Source organism: Balaenoptera physalus (assembly GCF_965194825.1).
Source record: "Balaenoptera physalus genome assembly, chromosome: 3".
Lineage (NCBI taxonomy): Eukaryota > Metazoa > Chordata > Mammalia > Artiodactyla > Balaenopteridae > Balaenoptera > Balaenoptera physalus.
In genome coordinates, this window is record NC_138890.1 from 56,755,378 (window position 1) to 56,782,964 (window position 27,587).

General features: G+C 38.6%; 1 protein-coding gene across 1 annotated transcript in view; it reads right to left on the reverse strand.

Annotated features, from left to right (window-relative positions):
• Positions 1 to 27,587, reverse strand: part of KCTD16 (potassium channel tetramerization domain containing 16) — a 287,404-nt gene that overhangs the window by 257,284 nt on the left and 2,533 nt on the right. The window lies entirely within an intron of this gene.

Genomic DNA, 27,587 nt, shown 5'->3' on the forward strand with positions numbered 1-27,587 from the left:
CTTCTGTTTTCATTAGGAGAGAAAGGAAAAGGCTGAGGTCCCTTTAGGGAGAGACTGGTTTCTTGCCCATCTCAGTAACTCATTTTTGATCATAATTAACTTGTATCTTTGGAAAAGGGATGGATTCTGATGCATACGGTTTATACATGTATTAACTTCTTTGTACACTGCTTTATAGATTGCCAAATGTTTTCCTGTCGGCATCATCTTCTTTGAGCCAGATAACAACCTAGTAAGGTGGTTGGATTTGTTCCCATCTTTCACAGGAAAGCCTGACTCAGTTGGATGCTTTGGCTCACAAAGCAGGTAAGTAGCACAAACAGGATATAAGACTCACTCTAGCCTTCTGATTCCAAGTCCTGGCTCTTCCATAGAAGAGCCATTTATCTTTGTGGTTTGAGTGAAGCTGCTTACAACCTACTTCATTGTTTCCGCACCCTCTCATGCTACCTAAATAGCTTGTGATCCCTGGGATAGAGAAGGTATGACGATAAATAGGAGCTATTTGAGCAAGACAGACTGAGTGGGAAAAAAAAAAATGTGTGAAGCTTTTATATATTACATTTCTCACAAGAGAGTGAAATCCTGAACTTTCTCTTGTGGAGTGAGGTTACGGAGCAACAGCTTAAGAGATGGCCGCAGTGTCTACCAAACAGGGAGGATTGAACAGTTCATCTTGACTTTTGAATTTGGAACATCCAAAGGAAACATCAAAACCAAAAATGACTCATTTCCTCCCCATTACTGAGACTTGGCTATAATACGGTACCTGTTTGACATCAGATAACTGGAAGTACAAATGCTTCTGTACAAAATCAACCTACAATAATTGAAGATTATATTCTTTAGAATAGATCATATCCTCCTGCTGTTATTTACTTATTTAAATCTGTTTTTGCCTAACCAGAAAATATTATGATTCTGTTTTAATCCTTGAAGACTTTTGTCTAATAAATACTGTGGTTTCCTAGTTGCAAAGCAGATTCTGCAGAGATTAAATGATGAGTACTAATTAGCGTTTTTAAATTCTTCCTCTTCTCTCTCCCCTTCCCTAGAATTGACTGCCCGGACAGGGAAGGATTTATCACAACCAGATAAAACCAACCAGCACAATTCAAACACCTGGGCAATTTTGCCTTATCTTCCTAGGTAAGCTGGGTTTCTTTTACGTTCATTATCTGTCCTGTTTATGGAAGATCTACAGGGTGTAAAACAAGAAAAACCCACTGGAACAATGGATTCCATTTAAAGTGCAAATAATGTAATAGCACAGTCCTTTAGGGATGGGACTAAGACAGACAGAACCTGAAGCCATCATCACTAAACTCTTTGTTTTTTACAATAAAATAAAATAAAAAGGGGGTGGGATGGGGAAAAGAAAAAAAAACTTTAAGGAGGGCTGACATGCAAACTTCACACACCTCTCTGCTTTCTTCTTTTTCTCTTTCCCAGGCTTAGGGAGAAAGCTCTGATAGATAAGACTCCCTGCTGGCTATAAAATTCAGCTGGAAACAGAGTTGACCTTGATGGTATCAAGCCCTCACAATGTAGATTTCAACATAAGATAATGAATTTAAAACGATAGAATCAGAATTTCTCCTGGCATTGAAGAAAAGTGACAAAGATCACAACCTTCGTCTCCACCTATGCCTACAAGAACAACAACAGCAAAGTTAACTTTCACAACTGATGTCACAGTGTTTTATTTAATGGTTGATATGGCTTCCATTATGAGACTGGAGGCCCACTCAAGCTGGAAATATGGCGGGTACCTGCAAAGCACTTATCCAAATTGGGAAGACACAATTCTACAATGATTGAAAAACAATTGCTGTGCCTGAAACAAAGGTTCCATGCTTTCAATCTGGCATGAAAAAATAGCTACAAAATCTCAGGGTGTACACATGAATCTATATGTGATATCACTGAGCAACCTGGGGTTCCTTATTAAACATAATCTGCTAAAGCTTCACTTCCCAAGACAGTAGCCACCAGTCACATGTGGCTATTGAGTACTTGAAATATAGCAAGTGCAACTAAAGATCTCGATTTTTACATTTTATTTAGTTTAAATGATTTTAAAAATTTAAAAACTGAAGTCCTGAAAAATATTCAGAAATATATTGAAATGATATTTTTGATATATTGGGTTACATAAAGCATTTTATTCAAACTAATTTTACTCTTCTTTTTACTTTTTGTCACATGGCTACTAGAAAATTTTAAATTACATACATGGCTCACTTAATGTTTCTGTTGAAGAGTATTGCTCTAAAGACTGCAGAATCTACCTTAGGGATAGAATCTACCTTAGAACTAATAGAGGAATCTACTTCAAATTCCACCTAAAGGTGTGTTTATTCGCCAGAAAGAAAAAGACTGGAAGCTTGGTCTTCTGGCAGCACAGTCACATATCACATGGAGGATGAGAGCCCGGGTTCTAGAAACCCATGGCTCAGATGTGAATCCCAGCTCTACTTTTCACTAGCTTTATGACCTGGGGCAACATGCTTAGCCACTTTGAGCCCATCATTTTGAGTGTTCAGACAGTGGATCTAATATATTTGGCAAGTAAGTGCCGAAAATATATTAGCTATTACTATTGTTGTTGTCATTAGTAGAAGCTTTGTTACTTGAACACTATTAGGAATTACCTAAAATCCAAACATGAATTTAAGAAAAACTGTGATCTTATGGACCATATGTACGAATCTGTAACAGAATAATAGTCTATCCTTTGGCAAACCATCAAGTATCAAGAACATTCAAACCTGAGAATAGCTCCCTCTTCTTAATGTAGATGTAATGATATAGTTGGAAACCTTTATCTTTTCTTTTTGTGGTACTTCCATTTCTGGAACACCCTTGACACTTGTAGGGAGCAAAGGTACAGCAGAGAATGGGGAGGACCTTGTCAACCTCATAATTCAGCCTAATGCTAATCTTATAGGCAGTATTCATGGATAGTGATTTATATATGAATTTGCTTATCAGTCTATGTCCTCCACTAGAACATTAGCTTCACAAGAGCAGAAATTGTGTTCACTCTGAATTCCTAATACCTAGAAAATATCTGGTAGATAGTAGGTGCTCAATAAATATTTATCAAATAAATGAATGAAGATAAAGACTCAGTAAACCATATAGCTGAAAGGAAGAAATTTATGAGAATGGGCCCATAAACATGTACCCCAAATAATACAGTCAGATGCCACAAAGTGTTATACAAGCATCAAACAACAGTGATGTGAATTTAGGTAACACTAAATTAGCAATGAAAACAGAAGGAAGACACTGATAAGAATGAACTGTGGTTACTAGGTGCCTACAAGTCTCCCCACCACGTAGGATGAAGTCCAGCAGCTTAGCATGTCATATAAGGGCATTCACTATCTACTTTCTATTTAGCTCTCTATACAGAGCCTTTGTCTGCTCCCTGCCCTTACATTCTAACCATGAGGTTCAGGAAACAAGCCATGATGAATCTCATTTCCAAGTCTCAGCACCTGCTTGTCCTTCTGCCCATAATGCTATTCCTTGTATTGTCTGCTTAATAAATTCCTCATTCTTTATGACTTTGCTTAAGAACTGCCAGCAGCGAAGACATTCCTGATCATTCCACACAGAATTAAGTATTTATTTCCTCTTCTACTTTTTCCCAATACCTGTATCACTTCTATATTATAAAAGCAATCCCTATATTCATACATAACATACCTCTTAAGTCATGTATAAAGATCTGGTTGCATAAATCAAACCACAGATTTACACATTACACGATAGGCATACCAGAATTAGAAAAAAGATAACATTCTGAATGACACCTTTCATTGTAGATAGTATCTTTGAAATATAGTTCTTACAGTTAATACTTTTTTTTAAATTATGATTTCTTTTTCCTTCCGAATTGAAAATTCACTCAACTGGCTTAAATCCAATGATATCCACATGAGGCTAAAGATTTGCCTCTTTCAGCATGCCTAAAGATTTCCATCTTTGTCTCAACTACATAAAGTTCATGAGATACATGCTTCTTATCACCAATATTAGCACTCTCACTCGCTATTTTCTACTCATCTTTTATAAGATAATAAGGGCAAGGTGCAAGAAAATATTCAAATAATTATCCAAACACTTTCATACTGGCAAAGCTGACAATGCAGTTGAAACTGGATTCTGTAATTCCTTGCGATACCTTTCACCCTTGTAGCCCCGGGACGTGCATCAGTGCATTGCACTGGTGTTTAGTAGATGCTTAATAAATCTGTGTTGGTGAATGACAGATTTGGTAGGCAAATGACACAAAGCATTTGACATGCCTCAGTCCCTTTTAATTAACCACAGCATAGAGGCAGGGAAACATTCCATACATAAGCCATCATGTACATTATGTGGGTAAGAGAGATGAGTCTTGCAAGCCAGATTAAAACCCCAGTACTGATGCCTCCTAGGTTTGGGATCTTGGACTTATTTAGCAACTCTTGGCCTCAATTTTTCTTTCTAAAATGAGGATCACAGAGTTGTTATGAAGTTGAAATAACTTAATTCTTGGTGCTATCAATACCCAAACAGATGAGCTTTGAAAACTCCCAACTCCTCTCTTCCAGTAGTCACATTTTCCACCCTCCCTCAGCCAGCTTCTTCCAGGGCCATATCCTGAATTATGTCATTATTAACTGCTTGACCCTCTGTAAATTCAATTTCAAACATCTCACCATCTCCTCCTAGCTTTCTGGCTGATTTTCTTCAGTACTAGATTCTAACAACCTTTGAGTCCACAGAGACCTTCAATCCATTGACCCTACACCTCTTTATTGTCCTTTATTTCTTTCATGTCCTTACTGCATTTCTTACCCAACTTAAATTCAATAGTCAATCATTTTAATAACTCTCTTGCTTACATCTTCAACTCTTTTGCCCCCATTTTGCAAAACCTCATACTTACTGGTTAGGATAAAATCTGAGTCTGCTCCCCATCTGCACCCATACAGCTGAACGTGGCTGGAGAAAAATGTACAACCATGCTCAATGATCTCACTTTAAATCCATGGCCACTTACTTCAAGTGAGTCCTTAATGTTGCTGGTCAATAACTTTCCCTATTTCATTCACCCCCCCCCCACAGTACTAAAGAACTATTTAAACCATCTATTCTCTCTTCAAACCTCACTTACTTCCTTCCCCATCCTCAGTCTTTCAGCTTCTTATTCTACTGAGCAGACAGAAGCAATCCAAAGAGAACATCAACAAGCTCCCACCAAAGCATACCAACTGTGTCTGTACCCATATACTCTATTACTATTTGTTATATATATACATATATATACACACATAAATGTATGTGATTGTATGTACATGTACTATATCTATTATATATCCAGTCTGTATTCATACATCTTATTACCATGAATGAACTGACAAGGCACATAACAAAGAATAAACCCTATATGTACTCAATTCCATTCCTTCTTACTTATCCAAGGATATCACTCTAGCTATCTCTCCTCTCTCTCCTGTATTGTTGATTTTTCCCTAACCCCTGAATGCTTCCGACCAGCATACAAATATGTTGTTTCTTCTATCATCTTAAAAAAATCTTTTGATCTCAGTTTCTGTTCTACCATCTAATTTTTTAATTTCATTTTATAGAGAAGATCTGTACTCTATGGACAACCAATATGTCTCAGCAATTAAAAAGAATTTACAGTCTTAGGAGTCAGACAGACTTGACTGAGTCTGAATCTTGATTTTATTATTTACTAGCTGTGAACTTGGGTAAGGATCTCCCAAGGTCTCAGTTTTCTCATCTGTGAGATGGAAAAAATAATCCACACCTCCTAGAAAAGGGAACCCTCTTGCACTGTTGGTGGGAATGTAAATTGATACAGCCACTATGGAGAGCAGTATGGAGGTTCCTTAAAAAACTAAAAATAGAACTACCATAGGACCCAGCAATCCCACTACTGGGCATATACCCCGAGAAAACCATAATTCAAAAAGAGTCATGTACCACAATGTTCATTGCAGCTCTATTTACAATAGCCAGGACATGGAAGCAACCTAAGTGTCCACTGACAGATGAATGGATAAAGAAGATGTGGCACATATATACAATGGAATATTACTCAGCCATAAAAAGAAACAAAATTGAGTTATTTGTAGTGAGGTGGATGGACCTAGAGTCTGTCATACAGAGTGAAGTAAGTCAGAAAGAGAAAAACAAATACCGTATGCTAACACATATATAGGGAATCTAAAAAAAAAAAAAAATGGTTCTGAAGAACCTAGGTGCAGGACAGGAATAAAGATGCAGACGTAGAGAATGGACTTGAGGACACGGGGAGGGGGAAGGGTAAGCTGGGATGAAGTGAGAGAATGGCATGGACATATATACACTACCAAATGTAAAACAGAGAGCTAGTGGGACGCAGTCACACAGCACAGGGAGATCAGCTCGGTGCTTTGTGACCACCTAGAGGGGTGGGATAGGGAGGGTGGGAGGGAGACGCAAGAGGGAGGGGATATGGGGATATATGTATATGTACAGCTCATTCACTTTGTTATAAAGCAGAAACTAACACACCATTGTAAAGCAATTATACTCCAATAAAGATGTTAAAATAATAATAATAATAATAATCCATACCTCCTAAGGTTGCTCTAAAAAGAGAACACTGTAATATCTACACAGCACTTATCATAGTGTCTGCCGTGTGATTTGTGCTCAATCAGTGGCATCTATAATTTTAGAGAACAGTTAAATGAAGAAAAACAAAAACCAAAAGATATGGGGAAAAGCAAGAGGCTACACTTCCCCATATCTAGGGTTTCAGGATTTTCATCCAGATTCAGAAGGAAAAGGGGTTGTGAGGGTCAACCGGTTTCAGTATCAAGAATCAATTTTTCTTTTTAGTTTTTCTTTGTAATCTTGCTGTTATATATGTCTAGACCTCTAAGGTATAGAAAGCTGCTAGTAACATAAAATAGTTATACCAATATTATATTCTTAAGGAACTCTCCTCAAATTCAAAACTAGGCGAGCTGGTAAAAAGAAGAGCTCATTTTCAGTATACTTCATGATTTAAACAGAGTTTCAGGTTAGTCATAGGTTCATGCTTAAATGTGCCTTTTCTCTGGAGACCAAGAATGCCTGTCAGAGCATCTGGATTCATCTTCCATCAGACTACCTCACTCATTTCCGTTTTGCTAGATTCAAGAACCAGAACTTGCAAATATGCCTTTGAATTTTTTTTTAATTTTTAAAGACTTTATTTATTTAGCTTAGGTATTTGGTGGCATGGAGGAAGACAAGGATAAATCTTTCCCATTCCATTTCAAGTGTTTTTTGATGTCTTTTTGTACAGTGAAAGCTTGTGCCTTTTCATATCTGTGGTACCTAAGAAATCAAATTCTTAAAAATAATGCTGTGTAGGAGTCTCTGGGAGAAGAGATCATATCCCAGAAGTTTTGTGTGGGTAACTGAGGACAGATTTGCAGATTTCAGCCCAATCTGGTTTAATTTTTTTTTAAGCTGTATCATGGGAAAATCGTGTTCATAAGGCTTGAAATTTGAAGGGGAGAGAGAAAGAGAAATCAGTCCTGTCCACTACCTTCTGCCATGCCACCCCCTGGGGGAGGCTGTATGTGGGCTTCTCACTTAATCGTGGGAGTCGGTTTCCTTGAAGAGCTGCTTTCGGCAGTTCAAAAAATTTAGGACTGCCATCTGGTATTTCGGTGGTATTGCATGACAGTCAAGAGTGCTGGAATTGGGGTCAGGGCAGCTGGGATTTGAATTCTGCTCATAGCAATTATGAGATCACATAGCAGTAACTTGGGTCTGTGGTGTAGGGAGAAATTACTTTAAAGTTCAGCCCCATCACCCAGCCTTGATCTCCATCAGTCCACCCTCACCTTCATTCTTGATATGAGTGAATGAACTTTGCTCAAACTTAATGCTACAGAAACTCTGAAGCATCCACTAACAGTGACCTTGAGCAAGGTAAATCTAAGCCTCAGTTTCTTATTGTAGAGGCTTCATAAGGATTACATGAGAAACACTTGACATGATACCTGACATCAAGTTCACATATAAAAGAGCTATGATTACGGTTAGAATCTCAGAATTTAAATATATGCCACTGCATACCTGTATTTTGTTTCTTTCTGCTCAGGAGGACTTCAGCAGCAAATTAAGACAGCAATTATTTGATTACATTGCATCTGGTTGTTTGGAAGAAAACTTGTTTTCCCATAAAAGGAAGCAAACTACCAAGGCAAATCACAGACTATAATCAATATGAAAATACAGCTATTTTTAAAAGAAAGTGTTCCTGCTGTTTTTATACAGGAGAATATCGCTGGTATGAGGGATTATTTACAAACACCCCCAAAACAGATTTTTTTTTTTGTTTACAATTAATTCTTCATGTTAGGATAGAAAGCACCATCTCAACCAGAGATTTTACCACAGTCCCTTAAGCTCTCTGGAGGAAATATACATTAATAAAATAATATACTAACCTCAGCCTTTATTCACAATATATAAAACAACTCCAGACTACCAGGTGAAAGCATAAAAAATCTGTTGTATTGACCATTTTCCATGCTTTCTTTCAATAGCAATAACTCCCATTGCTTGTGTTGTTACAGAGAAAAAATGTAAAGTGGATAATTAAGGTAACTTTCTCTGTAACATACCAAAGATGGGGTAAAATTAATTTATTTTCCTCTTTACCTTTTTTAATAATTGCCTTTCTCCAGTCCATCCTTCCTTTTGAGTTGTCCTGAGAACTACACATAAGTCAATGAAAACTTAAAAAGTAGAAAGGAATACACAACCAAGAACCTGACCAAAAAGATAAAAATCTAATTTTTCAAAAGATAGAAATTCACCATATGTTTAGAATGTCCGGGTTAGAGTTTTCAGACATCTACACTGGTCCCTAGGTTCCTTGAATTGCCCCAAGGGCCACCACAAAAAAGGGGGAATAGGGAGGAACATCTTACTCACACCCAATTCCTACTTCAATCAAAAGAGTGTCACTTTGAAAGATTCTGTGTGGTGGCTTCTACCTAGAACTTCATTTAAAGCCTGGAGGCTGTGAGAGGAAACTGAATCATGAGACCACGAGATCCCCCTACCTCCCAGGATGCTCTGATTTTATAAATCAAGTTGGTACTTTTCCTAGTGTAAAAGATACGCTTCAAGCTCCCATCCAGCGTTACAGTTTACAGGGCTCGGTAAGGAATTTGTTTTTATCCTTTTAGCCAGTACCTTCAGACCATGGGTGCATGATCATTACACAAGTAAAGGAGACCAAAATAGACCCAACACATCTTTGATTCTATGCTACTCAGTCTTACGTAATAATAGTGCTGGTGCTGCAGTCCCATTAAAGCCTGTCTACTTTTTTCTTTTTTTTTACAGATTTATTTATTTGTTTATTTATTTATTTTTGGCTGTGCTGGGTCTTCGTTGCTGTGCACGGGCTTTCTCTAGTTGCAGAGCACGGACTCTAGTTGCAATGGGCTTCAGTAGTTGTGGCACACGTGCTTCGGTACTTGTGGATCACGGGCTCCAGAACACAGGCTCAGTAGCTGTGGTGCACGGGCTTAGTTGCTCCGCGGCATGTGGGATCTTCCTGGACCAGGGATCGAACCCATGTCCCCTGCATTGGCAGGCAGATTCTTAACCACTGTGCCACCAGGGACGTCCCACCTGTCTACTTATTTTGACCATGAGTATCCAAATGCTTTAACAACTTTCTAAATGAGCAGATTTAATCTCTCTCTTTGTGGATGGAGTTACCTTTCCTTAAGACATTCTCTAGGTGTTCACTCAAGCTAGGATAAAATCTGCCTTAACAGCAGACATCTAATCAAGCAACAGTCACTTTACATATGTCATATTATTTGCTACTTTGTGTCCTATGAGTTCCACTATACCTGTTATACGACTGAGGTACCTGAGGGTTGGAGAGGGTAAGTGATGTATCGAAGCCAGTTTCCCCACTTCTGTCCACATCTTGTATTCTCTCTTTCAGGATTTAATTTGCCCTTTTCTGTTTCTCATGTTTGTTTCCACTACACTAGCCAGAGACAGATAGATTATATAATATTTTATGTGTGTGTATATCAATATCTATATGTCTATATATCTATATCTATATCATCAGTTGCCTTCACCATGAGAGGGAATCCTACTATTATAATTTGACATGGTGGGGTAGGGAGGATAAAGAAAAAATAAGTCAGTGCCTCCTATGCTCCAGACACTGTGCTAGGTGCTACGGATATATAAGAACAGGACAAATAGAGTTCCTAGCTCCTGCCCCGATGAAGCTTACAGTTTACAGAGAGAGAAGATAAACAAGTAAAGCAAGCAAATATTTACACATGTAAACAGTGCTATGGTGGAAACACGGAGCTCAATGGAGAATGACAAAGACACTGGCTACTTCAGCTGGGATGGTGACAGGAGGCCTTTCCAAGGAAAACCCATTACAGCCTGACCCAGAAAGGCGAGGAGTAGAAGGAAGAGTTCACAAGTGCAGTGTCTCAAGGCGGGAAACAGACCAGCCTATTGCAATAACTGTCAAAAGGCAGTGTGACAGTGCTGTGGCTAGACCAGTGCCTGCAGAAGGGGCAGGAGAAGTAAGCACACCAAGGAGACTACAGGAATGTGTCATGTGATGCGTTTTTCCTTTCTCTAAGGTCACATATAGTGTTGGTGCAGAGGGAGACCAGCAAGGAGCAGCTTGACTTTTGTTTGAGAGTGGGCAAGCTCAGCTCCATCAGATCCATATTCTCTCAGTTTCTTCTTCTGAATCCAAACATACCTATTTATAAGATGAACCAAAAGAGCCTAGAGACGAAATGCCTGGATATTAATGAGACAAGCGAACAAGATGGCAGGACCTTGGCTCAATCCTTACAGTACCGCCATGGGAGAAGCTTCCATGTTCCCCTTCTAGAGATGGGTGTTCTGAGGTATCAAGAGGTTAAGACACCCTCCCAAGAGTGCCCTGGTAGGAACGGACGGAACTAAGGTCTTTATCCAGATACGTCTGATGCTGTTACCGTACTCAACCGTATTTTCACTGTCGCTCATAGGGTGCACATCCATGGTTAAAAGTAAGTATCAAGTAAACCTGATACTGTCATTCATTTCACACTTCATTCATTTTACATTTCACATTTTATTTCTTTAAATTTTTTTTTAAATGACATCCATAGACTCAGATTTCTTTTTTTTTAATTTTTTAAAATTAATTAATTAATTTATTTATTTATTTTTGGCTGTGTTGGGTCTTCGTTTCTGTGCGAGGGCTTTCTCTAGTTGCGGCAAGCGGGGGCCACTCTTCATCGCGGTGCGCGGGCCTCTCACTATCGCGGCCTCTCTTGTTGCGGAGCACAGGCTCCAGACGCGCAGGCTCAGTAGTTGTGGCTCACGGGCCTAGTTGCTCCGCGGCATGTGGGATCCTCCCAGACCAGGGCTCGAACCCGTGTCCCCTGCATTGGCAGGCAGATTCTCAACCACTGCACCACCAGGGAAGCCCATTTAAATTTTATTTCTTTTAAATTTTACTTCTTTAAAATAAAATTAATATTCTTTAAAATGTGGTGTTATGGGGAACTCCCTGGTGGTCCAGTGGTTAGGACTCCGAGCTTTTGTTGCCGAGGCCTGGGTTCAATCCCTGGTTGGGAAACTAAGATCCCTCAAGCCGTGTGGTGTGGCAAACAAATTAAAAAATTAAAAAATTAAATGTGTTATGAATTTATTTATTCATTCCACAAATGCTTACTGAGCACCTCCTGTGTGTTCAGCACTGGGGCAGTTACTGAAAAAGAGTCATGCATGAGACTGGCAAGACAAATCAGTAGTCCTTAACGTTAAAATAATCATCATGACACCATTTCGAGAATCATTATAACAAGAGACTACAGATATAATTATAAAGTATCTTTAAAATTGATTACTGGTCAACTAAGGCTATCATTTGGCTTCTGCATTTTGCACATACACTTTCACAAGACAAAGGTTTGATGGAAGGGAGAAATGAATAGTTTAAAAAGGAAGATATTGGTTCCTGGAGGAATCAAAATCATTCACACTGGAAATGATGGAACTAACTAAATGAGAAATGAAATGATGGCTAATGATCTCAAGATTCTCCTAAGCCATCCTGGGATAGAACTTTTATGGTTCCATCAGCCAGCTAGTATCTTTAAGTCAACAGATGCATTAAAGATTTCAGCATTTTCTCTCCTCTAAGCATTAAGATAAAATACAGTTAAATTTCCTGACACCCCAAGTTCAGGTTAAAAGTCCCCTCTCTATCTTCAAATCAATTTACACTTACCCATCACACAAGACTGAAATTGCCCATTTACTAGTCTAATCTCTCCCTAAGCCATATGCTCCATGAGAACACTGACCATATGCTTCTCATTCACAGGTGAATCCCTGGAACTGCATGCAGCCTCAGGTGCACAGTAGGTGTTCAAACTATATTCTAGAAGGAATGTATAAGCCAACCATTGCAGAGATGTTTAGGAACCTAACACACACAAAAGCAAAGGCATAGCAACATCCCAGGGCCTGGCATGTATTTGCATGGCCAGAAGGGAGCGATCAGAATTCTGTATAAGCAACAGAGGTGGGAGGGACTCTGCCTATTAAAGGAGGTCATTCTGATGAAGGGATGGCACCATCTTGGTATAAAACTAGATCATACATCATGCTATGTTTTATTTTTTGTCTGTGTGAAAGGATGCAGATGATGAAAGGCTTGAAGGGCCTTCAGTTTCCAATCCATGAGGCCTGTGCACATTGTGAATCACGTCCCTGGCAGACTGTGGAGAAATACTAGAAAATCATGAGCATGAGGACTTTGTGAATCAGGATCTCAATTCTTTGCACACAGATATGATATCTGCTACCCAACTCATCTGGACAACCCTACAAAAAACAAAAAAGGTACTTTATATAAGACAGGCCCTCAGTGAGTATGAAGCAATCAGATCTTCCCAAATAAATATTTTACAGTCCTGAGCATCCAAAGACCTGAAAATGGCCTTGAAAATTTTAAAGTATCACACATTATAGCATTAGTCATTACTGCTCCAGACCACAGGAGTATTTATCCAGAAAAGCCAAGCAACTCTGCTATTTTCTAAGGCATGCTTTTCTCATGCAAATAGGAAGGAACATCGTGCTATTTCACGGCAGCTTCGCAAGATGTACAACTCCACACAGGTATCCCTCTGTTCAAAGAAAAAAAGAGATTTCACCTAGTAGGCTAGAAAGCAAATTAGTGCAAACGGAATCTTATTTTCCACTTGCATTTTCAGTGTAAATGTGCAAGCACGTGCCCATAGGAAAATTTCTCCACCTGACATAACTGAAAGCTTAACACTGTAAGAAAATAAGCCGTGATGGCTGGCCAGTGCTCGATGCGCACTTCTCGTTGTCGGCCAGCTCTTCTTCTGTCAAGGGCTCTGCAACATTTCCCCAAGTCTGGAGTACTCCCTTGGTTTTGATTTTATGCCTCTGCCACACTCTAACAGTCATACACCCCATTTCCCTTACCCCAGTCACTAGAATTTCTCTGCTGCTCCACACACAGAAAGCTCCCTTCACAGAAAAATCACCCTTACCAGAGCCTAGCTCTCCTTTTCTCTAGGTAGGGGCCTAGCAGTGTCAATCCACAGGCTACAATATTGTCTAAAACACAACATACAGCAGCCCCAAAGGCTCTTGTGCACCAAGTTATATATAAAGAATGGGTCACCTCCTATTTTCATCAATGTAACTAGTTCACCATCACATTATATCAGACACGCTCAGAATAAAAGGTCGCTGTAAACGGGGGTGTGGAAATTATTAGAACTTTCTGCTTCAGAATGGGATAGATGAATGAAAGTAGAAAAGTATGAATTTCTTCACATGGGGCAGCTTTTGACTGGGTCACGCAGCAACAGCCCCCATTAGCAGTCTTGTTTCCATTCAAAGCCACACAGAACAGCTACTCATAGTGTGAAGAAAATTGTCTTGTTTTCATTTCCGGAGCAATTTAAATGATCTTATTGTCGGAGGCATACTCAGTAACCATTTTCTGTCACCATGAAGAATTCTCTCTAGGCTGAGACTCCTAAAAGGTTATTCTAATTCTGCAGTGACTGAATATATAATTTAAATTATATTCTTAATTTTCAATGCTACCACATATTCTCCCAGGTTCTGAAAAACCACAAGTTGAAAATAAGGTAGGGAGAAAAGCCATTATTAATGACTTGCATTATGGAATAGCCAGGGGGAAGAAAAGAGTTAGTGCAATTGGAAGCTTTCTGAAGGGTTTACTTTTATGTTTATTCAGATTCAATTAAAATCAATAGCTTGAATTTCCTCTTTAAAAGTTACTTCTAGATGTTTTTGTTTGTTTTTTTTAACATGCATAGAATCAACAGACTGAACAAAGTATCCAAGAGGACTATTATAAAGAATCAGGTAAGTTTTTTATAGGAAGGACCTGTATCTTGTCATGTCAGTATTCTCAGAGGTCCTTGTAATTATTTATTAACATTTCCATAGCATTGCCTGGGTGCCAGGTGCTGTCATCAGCACTTTATATAGAGCAACCTATTCGATTCTCGTAACAACCCTATGAGGCAAGTACCACTGTTACCATCTCCATTTTCCAGGTGAGGAAACTGAGGCATGGATTTGCAGGTGATCAAACAGCTAGAAATTCAAACTCAAGCAGTGTGGGCTCCAACACCCAGGCTCTAAACCACCATGTTATGTTGCCTCTGGCATTAAGGAATGATCGTTAATGTGGTAAGAAAGGAGGGAAGGAGGAAATATCAATAGAATCCTTTAGCAGTAAGAAGATTAAGAAGGCAACCTGGTCAGCCTCACAGCACACTTTGCATTCTAGCAGAGCTCTTCTCCTATTGAGGTTATTCTCTCAATTTTGCAGCACTTTTCTGAATCCCAAGTCCCTCCTAGGGTTGTTCCTTAAATGCTGCCCACCCACTCCCTCCCAGCTTCAATTTGCTCCTGCTTAGGTGAATCAACTAAAAGGAAACCACAGGAGACTTCGCTGCTGGTAAAGTGTTTTTCCCAGTTCCCCAGAGCTAGAATCTTTCTGCAGGTGCTAAGAGCAGAGCATCTTTCAGGGAGAATTCCAATTTGTATGTAAAGTGCTTAACCCTGAGAGAGCGGACAGTAGAAGCAAGAAGAACTACAATTCTGCAGCCTGTGGAAGGAAAACCACATTCACAGAAAGATAGACAAAATGAAAAGGCAGACGACTTTGTACCACATGAAGGAACAAGATAAAACCTCAGAAAAACAACTAAGTGAAGTGGAGATAGACAAAATTCCAGAAAAAGAATTCAGAATAATGATAGTGAAGATGATCCAGGACCTTGGAAAAAGAGTAGAGGCAAAGATCAAGAAGATGCAAGAAATGTTTAACAAAGACCTATAAGAATTACAAAACAAACACCTAGAAGAATTAAAGAACAAACAAACAGAGATGAACAATACAATAACTGAAATGAAAAATACCCGAGAAGGAATAAATAGCAGAATAACTGAGGCAGAAGAACAGAGAAGTGACCTGGAAGACAGAATGGTGGAATTCACTGCTACGGAACAGAATAAAGAAAAAAGAATGAAAAGAAATGAAGACAGCCTAAGAGACCTCTGGGACAACATTAAATGCAACAACATTCACATTATAGGGGTCCCAGAAGGAGAAGAGAGAGAGAAAGGACCCAAGAAAATATTTGAAGAGATTATAGTCAAAAACTTCCCTAACATGGGAAAGGAAATAGCCACCCAAGTCCAGGAAGTGCAGAGAGTCCCAGGCAGGATAAACCCAAGGAGAAACATGCCGAGGCACATAGTAATCAAACTGACAAAAATTAAAGAAAAAGAAAAATTATTGAAAGCAACAAGGGAAAAAAACCAAATAACATACAAGGGAACTCCCATAAGGTTAAAAACTGATTTCTCAGCAGAAACTCTACAAGCCAGAAGGGAGTGGCACGATATATTTAAAGTGATGAAAGGGAAGAAACTACAACCAAGATTACTCTACCCAGCAAGGATCTCATTCAGATTTGATGGAGAAATCAAAAGCTTTACAGACAAGCAAACGCTAAGAGAATTCAGCATCACCAAACCAGCTTTACAACAAATGCTAAAGAAACTTCTCTAGGCAGGAAACACAACAGAAGAAAAGGACCTACAAAAACAAACCCATAACAATTAAGAAAATGGTAAGAGGAACATACATATAAATAATTACCTTAAACGTGAATGGATTAAATACTCCAACCAAAAGACACAAGCTCGCAGAAGGGATACAAAAACAAGACACATATATATGCTGTCTATATAGACCTAGGGACACATACAGACTGAAAGTGAGGGAATGGAAAAAGATATTCCATGAAAATGAAAATCAAAAGAAACCTGGAGTAGCAATACTCATATCAGATAAAATAGACTTTAAAATAAAGAATATTACAAGAGACAAGGGAGGACACTACATGATGATCAAGGGATCAATCCAAGAAGAAGATATAACAATTATAAATACATATGCACCCAACATAGAGGCACCTCAATACATAAGGCAACTGCTAACAGCTATAAAAGAGGAAATCAACACTAACACAATAATAATGGGGGACTTTAACACCTCACTTACACCAATGGACAGATCATCCAGACAGAAAATTAATAAGGAAACACAAGCTTTAAATGACACAAGAGACCAGACAGATTTAATTGATATTTATAGGACATTCCATCGAAAAACAGCAGATTACTCTTTCTTCTCAAGTGTACACGGAACATTCTCCAGGATAGATCACATCTTGGGTCACAAATCAAGCCTTGGTAAATTTAAGAAAATTGAAATCATATCAAGCATCTTTTCTGACCACAACGCTATTAGATTACAAATCAATTACAGGGAAAAAAACGTAAAAAACACAGACACATGAAGGCTAAACAATGTTACTAAATAACCAAGAGATCACTGAAGAAATCAAAGAGGAAATCAAAAAATACCTAGAGACAAATTAGAATGAAAACACGATGATCCAAAACCAATGGGATGCAGCAAAAGCAGTTCTAAGAGGGAAGTTTACAGCAATACAAGTTTACCTCAAGAAACAAGAAAAATCTCAAATAACAATCTAACTTTACACCTAAAGGAACTAGAGAAAGGAGAACAAACAGAACCCAAAGTCAGCAGAAGGAAAGAAATCATAAAGATCAGGGCAGAAATAAATGAAATAGAAACAAAGAAAACAATAGCAAAGATCAACAAAACTAAAAGCTGGTTCTTTGAGATGATAAAATTGATAAACCATTAGCCAGACTCATCAAGAAATAGAGGGAGAGGACTCAAATCAATAAAATCAGAAATGAAAAAGAGGTTACAACAGACACCGCAGAAATACAAAGCATCCTAAGAGACTACTACAAGCAACTCTATGCCAGTAAAATGGATAACCTGGAAAAATGGGCAAATTCTTAGAAAGGTATAACCTTCCAAGACTGAACCAGGAAGAAATAGAAAATATGAACAGACCAATCACAAGTAATGAAATCGAAACTGTGATTAAAAATCTTCCAACCAACAGAAGTCCAGGACCAGATGGCTTCACAGGTGAATTCTATCAAACATTTAGAGAAGAGTTAACACCCATCTGTCTCAAACTCTTCCAAAAAATTGCAGAGGAAGGAACACTCCCAAACTCATTATATGAGGCCACCATCACCCTGATACCAAAACCAGAAAGAGATACTACAAAAAAAGAAAATTACAGACCAATATCACTGATGAACACAGATGCAAAAATCCTCAACAAAATACTAGCAAACAGAATCCAACAACACATTAAAAGGATCATACACCACGATCAAGTGGAATTTATCCCAGGGATGCAAGGATTCCTCAATATATGCAAATCAACCAATGTGATACACCATATTAACAAATTGAAGAAGAAAAACCATATGATCATCTCAATAGATGCAGAAAAAGCTTTTGAAAAAATTCAACACCCATTTATGATAAAAACTCTCCAGAAAGTGGCCAGTGAGGGAACCTACCTCAACATAATAAAGGCCATATATGACAAACCCACAGCCAACATTATCCTCAATGGTGAAAAACTGAAAGCATTTCCTCTAAGATCAGGAACAAGACAAGGATGTCCACTCTCGCCACTATCATTCAACATAGTTTTGGAAGTCCTAGCCATGGCAAACAGAGAAGAAAAAGAAATAAAAGGAATACAAATTGGAAAAGAAGAAGTAAAACTGTCACTGTTTTCAGATGACATGATACTATACATAGAGAATCCTAAAGATGCCACCAGAAAACTACTAGAGCCAATCAATGAATTTGGTAAAGTTGCAGGGTACAAAATTAATGCACAGAAGTCTTTTGCATTCCTATACACTAACAAAGAAAGATCAGAAAGAGAAATTAAGGAAACACTCCCATTCACCATTGCAACAAAAAGAATAAAATACCTAGGAATAAACCTACATAAGGAGGTAAAATACCTGCACTCAGAAACTATAAGACACTGATGAAAGAAATCAAAGATGACACAAACAGATGGAGAGATATACCATTTTCTTGTATTGGAAGAATCAATATTGTGAAAACGACTATACTACCCAAAGCAATCTACAGATTCAATGCAATCCCTATCAAATTACCAATGGCATTTTTACAGAACTAGAACAAAAAATCTTAAAATTTGTATGGAGACACAAAAGATCCAAATAGCCAAAGCAGTCTTGAGGGAAAAAAACCGAGCTGGAGGAATCAGGCTCCCTGACTTCAGACTATACTACAAAGCTACAGTAATCAAGACAATATGGTACTGGCGTAAAAACAGAAATATAGATCAATGGAACAGGATAGAAAGCCCAGAGATAAGCCCATGCACCTATGGTCAACTAATCTATGAGAAAGGAGGCAAGGATATACAATGGAGAAAAGACAGTCTCTTCAATTAGTGGTGCTGGGAAAACTGGACAGCTACATGTAAAAGAATGAAATTAGAACACTCCCTATCACCATACACAAAAATAAACTCACAATGCATTAGAGACCTAAATGTAAGACCGGACATTATAAAACTCTTAGAGGAAAATAGAGGAAGAACACTCTTTGACATAAATCACAGCAAGATCTTTTTTGATCCACCTCCTAGAGTAATGGAAATAAAAACAACAATAAACAAATTGGACCTAATGAAACTTAAAAGCTTTTGTAAAGCAAAGGAAACTACAAACAAGATCAAAAGACAACCCTCAGAATGGGAGAAAATATTTGCAAATGAATCAACGGACAAAGGATTAATTTCCAAAATATATAAACAGTTCATGCAGCTCAATATTAAAAAAACAAAGAACCCAATCTAAAAATGGGCAGAAGACGTAAATAAACATTTCTCCAAAGAAGACATACAGATGGCCAAGAAGCACATGAAAAGCTTCTCAACATCACTATTAGAGAAATGCAAATCAAAACTACAATGAGGTATCACCTCACTTCAGTTAGAATGGGCATCATCAGAAAATCTACAAACAACAAATGTTGGAGAGGGTGTGGAGAAAAGGGAGCCCTCTTGCACTGTTAGTGGGAATGTAAATTGATACAGCCACTATGGAGAACAGTATGGAGGTTCCTTAAAAAACTAAAAATAGAATTACCATTTGACCCAGCAATCCCACTACTGGGCATATACCCAGAGAAAACCATAATTTAAAAAGACACATGCACCCCAATGTTCATTTCAGCTCTATTTACAATAGCCAGGATGGAAGCAATCTAAGTGTCCATCGACAGATGAATGGATAAAGAAGATGTGGCACATATATACAATGGAATATTACTCAGCCATAAAAAGGAACAAAATTGTGTCATTTGTAGAGACATAGATGGATATAGAGACTGTCATACAGAGTGAAGTAAGTCAGAAAGATAAAAACAAATATAGCATATTAATGCATATATGTGGAACCTAGCAAAATGGTATAGATGACCAGTTTGCAGGGCAGAAATTGAGACACAGATGTAGAGAACAAACTTATGGACACCAAGGGGGGAAAGTGGCTGGGAGGGGTAGGGGGTGGGATGAATTGGGAGACTGGGATTGACATGTATACACTGATGTGTATAAAATGGATAACTAATAAGAACCTGCTGTATAAAAAATAAATAAAATAAAATTCAAAAATTCAAAAAATAAAAATTAAAGTGCTTAGCCCAGCACCTGAAGAACTCAGTGGAAGTTAGGAAATGCCATCATTATTACCAATCACACCAGAGCAATCACACCATCATTGCTCTCCAGTTCTTCTGTTAAGAGATAATGTAATGGTATATGCAAGACAGTGGCACCTATGACCATAACAAAAGTCTGCAGTGGGCATTTAGTTTCCTTCTTTGAGAAATATTTACGGAGTGCCTACATTTTTGCCAGGTTCTGTGCCAGGTATATCATGATGAAAGTGACCAACACAGTTCATACCTTCACAGAGCTTGCAGTCTAATGTTACAGGAACAGTTAAATAAGCAAGTATAATACAGTATTATTTGTGCCACAGTAATGGAAAATAGGATCCTAGGGAGCACAGATAAGAGGTGCCTAATCTAGATATGATGGGCTAGAAAGGCTTCCCATAAAAGGAACCTCTAGATTGGGACCTGAAGTATGTAATCAAAGCAGGTGAAGGCACAGTTCCAGGCAGAGGGAACATTATGTACAAAACTGAAGAAGCAAGTGTATAACAGCATTCAGGAGCTAAAAGAAATGGGGTAGAGCTGAGGTTAAAAACGTAACGGGTGGGAGGGCAACAGAAGAGGCTAAGGACAGAAGCAGAGGTCATTCCACCAAGAGCTGTGATTCATGTTAAGGAGTGACATGGTCAGGCTCACATTTTAGAAATCTCACCATTTTTGCAGCAGGAAGAGGAGACCCGAAGGGGACAACACCAGATGTGGGTGGGAAGGACAATTTCAGTTTCTTTGCAATAATCTAGAAAAGCAATGTCAGTGGGCTGGGTAACATCAGTGGAGACGGGAAGAAATGGATGGATTTGAGACGGATGAAGGAAAAGAACCAACAGGACTTGGAGATTGGAGAAATGGTTAGGGAGAAAGAAGAGCCACTCAGGTTTTATTCTTCCCTGGGGAACTGAGCAACTGATGAATCCATTTACTGAGATAAGGAACACAAGGAGAGAAGAGGTTTGGGAATGTACACGATGAGTTCAGTGGAGCTTCTGCACAGTTGAAAGAATCCCAGAATACAAAGTTAGAATAGCCAGGAGGCAAACTTTCCCACTCAGAATGATTCTTCCTCCCAGTCAACAGGAGCCAGTGCACATCTTGGTAGGTTCACTGCACCCCTGATGATAGCCCGGCCTAATGACAATAACAGAAGTGGAATACTAGATAGTTCTTGGATGACTAGAAAGAAAAACTGGAGCCTCTTTTATTGCCTGCTGTATCATCAGAATCAACTTGAACAATGGAGAGAACAGATCCCAATTGCTATTTGTCCATATGATGATCATGAAAAAACTAACAGGGCTTCCTTCATGGTGCAGTGGTTAAGAATCCGCCTGCCAATGCAGGGGACACGGGTTCGAGCCATGATCCAGGAAGATCCCACATGCCGTGGAGCAACTAAGCCCGTGTGCCATAACTACTGAGCCTGCGCTCTAGAGCCCGCTAGCCACAACTACTGAGCCCACGCGCCACAACTACTGAAGCCTGTGCACCTAGAGCCCGTGCTCCGCAACAAGAGAAGCCACTGCAATGAGAAGCCCACGCACTGCAATGAAGAGTAGCCCCCAGTCGCCGCAACTAGAGAAAGCCCACACGTGGCAACAAAGACCCCAACACAGCCAAAAATAAATAAAATAAATAAATTTTTTTTAAAATGGAAAATTTCATTAAAAAAAAAAAAGAAAAACTAACAATAAGGAGAGGTCCCTCCCTTGCCTCCAAAGCAGATAGCATTTCAATCTGTCAAAGCAAATTAAAAATGGACCTGCCAACGCTTGTGAAGATTTCTTGCAAGAAATTCTGAACCTGAATCTGATCAAGCCTTAGAATCTGGTGTTTAGCTCTAACAAATTTACAGAAAATACAGGGGTAAGAAAAAAAATGTGTCAGTGACATCACAGAGATCACAGAGATGGATGAGCGAAACCCAGAGTGCCAGACATTCGCCATGAAAAATAACTTGGTTTCTTCAAACAAATAGATTGAAAAAGCAAAGAAAGAAAGAGGGAGAGAGAGAAAAAGGGAGCAAGGGAAAAGGAGGGAGGGAGGGAGAAATTAAAAGAGATTTAAGATTTTTTGCCACTTTGTGGTATATGCCATATGCAATATTTTTTTAATTTTGAAAGAGAAAATAAATAGCAATAAAAGATAATGGATGGACCTCATTTGACTCTTGATTCAAACAAGAGTTTGACAACTTTAAAAAAAATATTGTGAGAAAATCAAAGAAGTTTGAACACCAACTAGGTATTAGAAGATATTAAAGAACTATTAATTTTGTATGTGATAATGGTATTGTTACATATCTTAAAATTCATTTTATTTTAGAAACATATAGTATAGTGTTTGTGGATGAATGAAATGACTGACTTCTAAAATTTGTTTCAAAAGAATCCAGTGCAGACAGAGGAGAAAGTAGGTAGGAATATATATGAACCAAGATTAGTCTTGTAATGATCACTGTAATTTTTGGAACTGGGTTTCTCTACATTTGGATGTGTTTGAAAATTTCCATACTAACATGTTTTAGCTGACTTGCCAAGAAACGCAGTATTTGAGGAAAGCTAGAGCAAAGACCAAAGAAAAAGAGCAATAGTCAGCTATGATGCAGAGACTGAGATCACCTCTACATTTCTGAAGAACTGTTTTCTGTACATCGGACTGGCACTCTCTTCTATGCCCAGTCACTCCTCTCCATGGTTTGTGTTTGGAGGTGTTCCAAATGGAGCTCTGTGGCACATTCTCAGCTATTTCTATCTCTAATTCCTTTGGTAAGATCTAAACCTCGTTAGGCTATCAAAATCATTTGGTCTTCTCTTTCCAATCGTACACATACGTTTTTAATATATTGAGGCACTTGGGGGCAATCACAGAGATCCCCCCCTTTCTGCCTACATACTGACACTTCTCTTGCTGCCAAATTCATTCAGGATGCCAGAGACCTAGGAAGAAACGATTCAAATCATCTCCTACAAGGAATTGGGCTCAGGTAATATATCTTGTTGGGCATGAAAGTGAAAACGGCATAATAGGATATTTTACTAACATGCTTATATCCCTGTTACATTGAGCCAACGGTCGGAGAACAGCATCTTCAAGAGATAAGAAAAAATGATACCCACTACCCCTTTCTTTTATCATCATCATCACCATCCAATATCTGCCCAAGCAGGGTCTAAACCAACTTCATGTTGAAGCTTTATACTTAGATTATGCTATATATTTAAATTATAAATTAAGAAGGCTCAAGTCTTAAGAACACTCCCTTTGGGATACAAAGTCACTGGATCCACAGTTATGAAAAGGTTTCTTATGTATAAAAACCTCTGAAAAAAGTAACACCATGCCTTGAAAATATTCTAAATAAAATGACAGAACAGAATTTTTACTGACGTCTTGATTATGGCATAGAGAGAGAACTTGAAAGCAGGAATGACTAAAGCAAGAGGAAGAGAGAATATCTTAGATGGAAAAGACAGAAAAACATCACAGAAAGAGGAGAGGCAGGTGTGGTAAAGACCAGACCCTAACAGTTTGGACTTCATTGTTCTGTGGCTTCATTTTGAATGTGCCAACATCATATTTCCATGGACAATAAAAATTGAAGCTATCATTGGTAACTTTTGAGGAAACAGGAAAAAAAGAGCTAGAATCATTTCAAGACAGATGCTTTTCCACCTGTTTTCCTTTAAAAACACACCCTCTTATGGAAGCTTTTAAAATCAACTGGATAAGTTATTCACAATGGCCAGAACCACCATTTCTTCCCAATACAAGGTCATGCAGCTGAATTCTAAGTGAGAAATCATTTCCTGATCTGCTTTTCTCCAACACTCCATCTCAATCAACCACCCTGAAGATATATACTGTGTACATAAAGCAATTTAGAAACTTTTGTGGAAACAACCCTTTAAATTTAAGAAAACCAAGTAAAGAGAAAAAAGGTTTAAATGCACCTACAAGCAGTAATCTGTTGAAAAGGCAATGAATTGGTGTCTCCGTAATTCACAGAACTTAGAGTTTATGTTTTTGGATCTTATGAATTAAACTCCCTATTTGTGGTCATGTTATCACAGTTCTATTAGAGGCAAATGCCTTTGAATCTGAATGGTTTCCGGCATTTGTCTGAAGTAACTCACTCATGAGTAGGATTAAGGAAATGTACTTAATTTTCTCCAACCAAGAGCAAGCTTCCCTAGGGCACTGGAAGAGGGCTAATAAGGGGTTCATTTATTTCCATGCACCTGTGATTTTGTTCCTAAGTGGTGTGAACGGCTATTGAGTTCAATATCAGGACTTCTCGTTTCCAAATTACTTAGCTCTCATTTCATCTAGAGGTGAATCAAGAAGGCATCCTCTGATGTTTATGATATTGCCTTCCATATAACACTCGGAGAGAAAACAGAGGTAATTATTTACCTAGGTGGGTGAGAAAGGTGGAAAAGTACCTTCTCATTTTTTTTAATTAAAATACTTTGTGAGGCAATCTTAGGACAACATTTCTTTACTTTCTATATCACTCACATTTTTTCAGTTGCTGATAAGTGAATCATAATCCACAGTATCTCACATATTTTGGTGTGTAAGCAACGTAGACAAACACCTTCCTTGCTGCCCTTTTGAACACACACAAACATGGGTTGACTTTAATTGTTCGTAGTTCTGCAATAACGAAACACTCAGTCAAAACTGCCTGATGTTGACCATCAATTCTAGGTCCACATGAAGATTGAATGAGGCAAGAATCTAACCTGTTAATAATTGACAGATTTCCCAATTTCTCCTTGGAAAATCTGGAAGAAAATTAGGCAAACAGAGGAAGAAGGGGTCTTTCCCCATGACTGTCAACCACCTTATGCAATGTATTAATTTCTTGCTGTTCATTTTTTACTGTGATCTGGATCCAGACAAAGTGATTCTGCATTATCCTTTGGTTACTAGAAGAGTCTAACTGCTTGGAGTTAATTTCTGGGACCTAAGAAGTTTGTCACTACATATCTGTATCTTTATCTACAGATATTTTTATAACATAGGAGGAAGCTGAGTTCCCCTGCAAAGAGCATCTTTTCTGTTAGTTGGTTGGTTGTTTGGTTTTTTCGAGGTTGGGGGAGGTTCTCACCAGAGACACACACTGCCCCTTCGGATCTGGCTGGCAGGTGGTGGCTTCTGGGCTCCACACCCTCTGCAAAGCGAGCAGTGGCTTGGTGCTCACAGTTGGTTGATTGGCAGGGCTCGGAGCATCTTTGCATACAAGCAACTCCCTGCTTTAGAGCACCTCCTGTAGTTTTGTCCCATTAACCTGAGCACAACAGCTTGATGAATTAATGGTTATAGAGGCACAGTTGGCAGCTTCTAATTAAATAATTATGGCTAAGCAGCTGCACGGAAGCTGTCATGCACCTTAGAAAGGCAGCAGCCAGTTTTATTGATCCTAAGACAGAGGAAGAGTTAACACTTAGCTCTGGTTGTTAGGTACAAAGGGCAAGTATATCATATGCAGTATATGTGCTGTGCAATATGAAGTTGCTGTACGTTTGTGCTAGCCTGTCCATGGAGTGATGGAGAGCAAACCTTGGCAACCTCTCGGCAACCCAACAAAGAAGGAAGTGATTATATGATCAGAGAACAGAGTCTGTCGAGAGCAATCTAAAAAGGACGTAGTTTTATATGGATGAGTCTTTGATGAACACAGAAATGTCACTGAGCTAGTAGGCAAATACACTCAGGTTCTGGGTATCATTTAGATGAGCAAGTGATTAGAATCAAGTGTAGTCTTTTTGAGGGGCTATGGCTGGTAGGTTTTCTTTTATTTGACTGAAGCTTCTTAAGAGGCTGTTTTCAAATATTAGAAATTGGAGAACAAGGTAAACATCACACACCTAGATTTAAACTCTATGATGCATTTTTTCCCCAAAAGTTAGAAGATATTTATTCTACAGAAACACAGATAATGTCAGACTCCTTTGTAGAAAGCTAAAACGCTAAAGCCTTATCTCTATACTAGTGGAAAATTCACCAGAAGGAAGAAAGCAGAAGCTGGCAACTAACTTCCAACATAGAGGAAGGTACAGATTACAGATAAAGGCCATAGGTAGGGATATTGGACCAAATAATGCTTGTTCCAACACATCAGAACGTTACTGAACTGCTGGCTGATTTTATTTTTCTACACAGGCTGTTCTTTCTATACAATCCATGTGTCTTCACTTCCAAAAACCAAATGTGTAATAACCCAGTAGAGAGCAACCCGGCTTCCCACAGGCCTTGTCACCAAGGTTCCCAGCACCATCTCCAAATGAATAAACACTACTGTAGGCAAAAACCAGTCCAGGAAATTCAGTCGTATCTTTATATGTAAAGCCATTTAGATATTTTAATCCTCAAAATTTATGGATTTGCCTTAAAATAAGAATAGAGAAAAACTGGAAACATATTTATGGAATTCACTTCACCCAACTCCCAGACCTGTTGAAAATCAGCAGTTCATCAAGCACTAAACTTTACAGATTGATTGATTGTTCTCCTTTCAGAGATCAATGGCTTATATTTAGAATAATGCCATTTCTTAAAATAAGGCATTCTGTACAGTCGTTTAAACAAATGGACTGACCTCTAAGAAACTCTTACTTTAAAGGCACAATTTAAAGGTGCCGCAATTGTTTCCTTTCTTTTTTTCCCTTCTGGCTCCCTTTTATGTCAGTGATTCTATCACCTCAGCTATCTGAAGATGACTGCATGTGACTGACAATTCTCAAGGATTCATTCCTTTTACATGACTCCTAAATGAAGCTCAACTTAATTAAGTCTGCACTGCAACTCATACCTCAGTACAGATTGCTAAGGAATCAAATCACAAATCTGTAAAGCCTAGAAAAGCAAATTTCAGACTTGGGGTTGGGGGGGAAGGGGGTCTTTCGTCAGTCTATACTGCCATCTAGCCAAGATCATGTCATTCAGTGCAACATCCATTTGTGTTCTCAACGCCCCCATGAAAGCCAGTCTTCAGCAACCAGCTTAAGAGACCCCAAAGTTAGATAAAAGAATAGACAGCAGTACTTCAGCCACTCTGACTCTATCAACCTCCTGTGGACCAACAGCTAAGTTCTAATGTTCTTATGTTCACAAGTCAATATCTGACAGAGACATACATGCCTGTTTTCATTCCACATATTACCTATACCAATATCATTTGCATCTTGTGATGTTTGAGGCCTTTAAACATTCTGTGATTTGACCGGAAAAACAA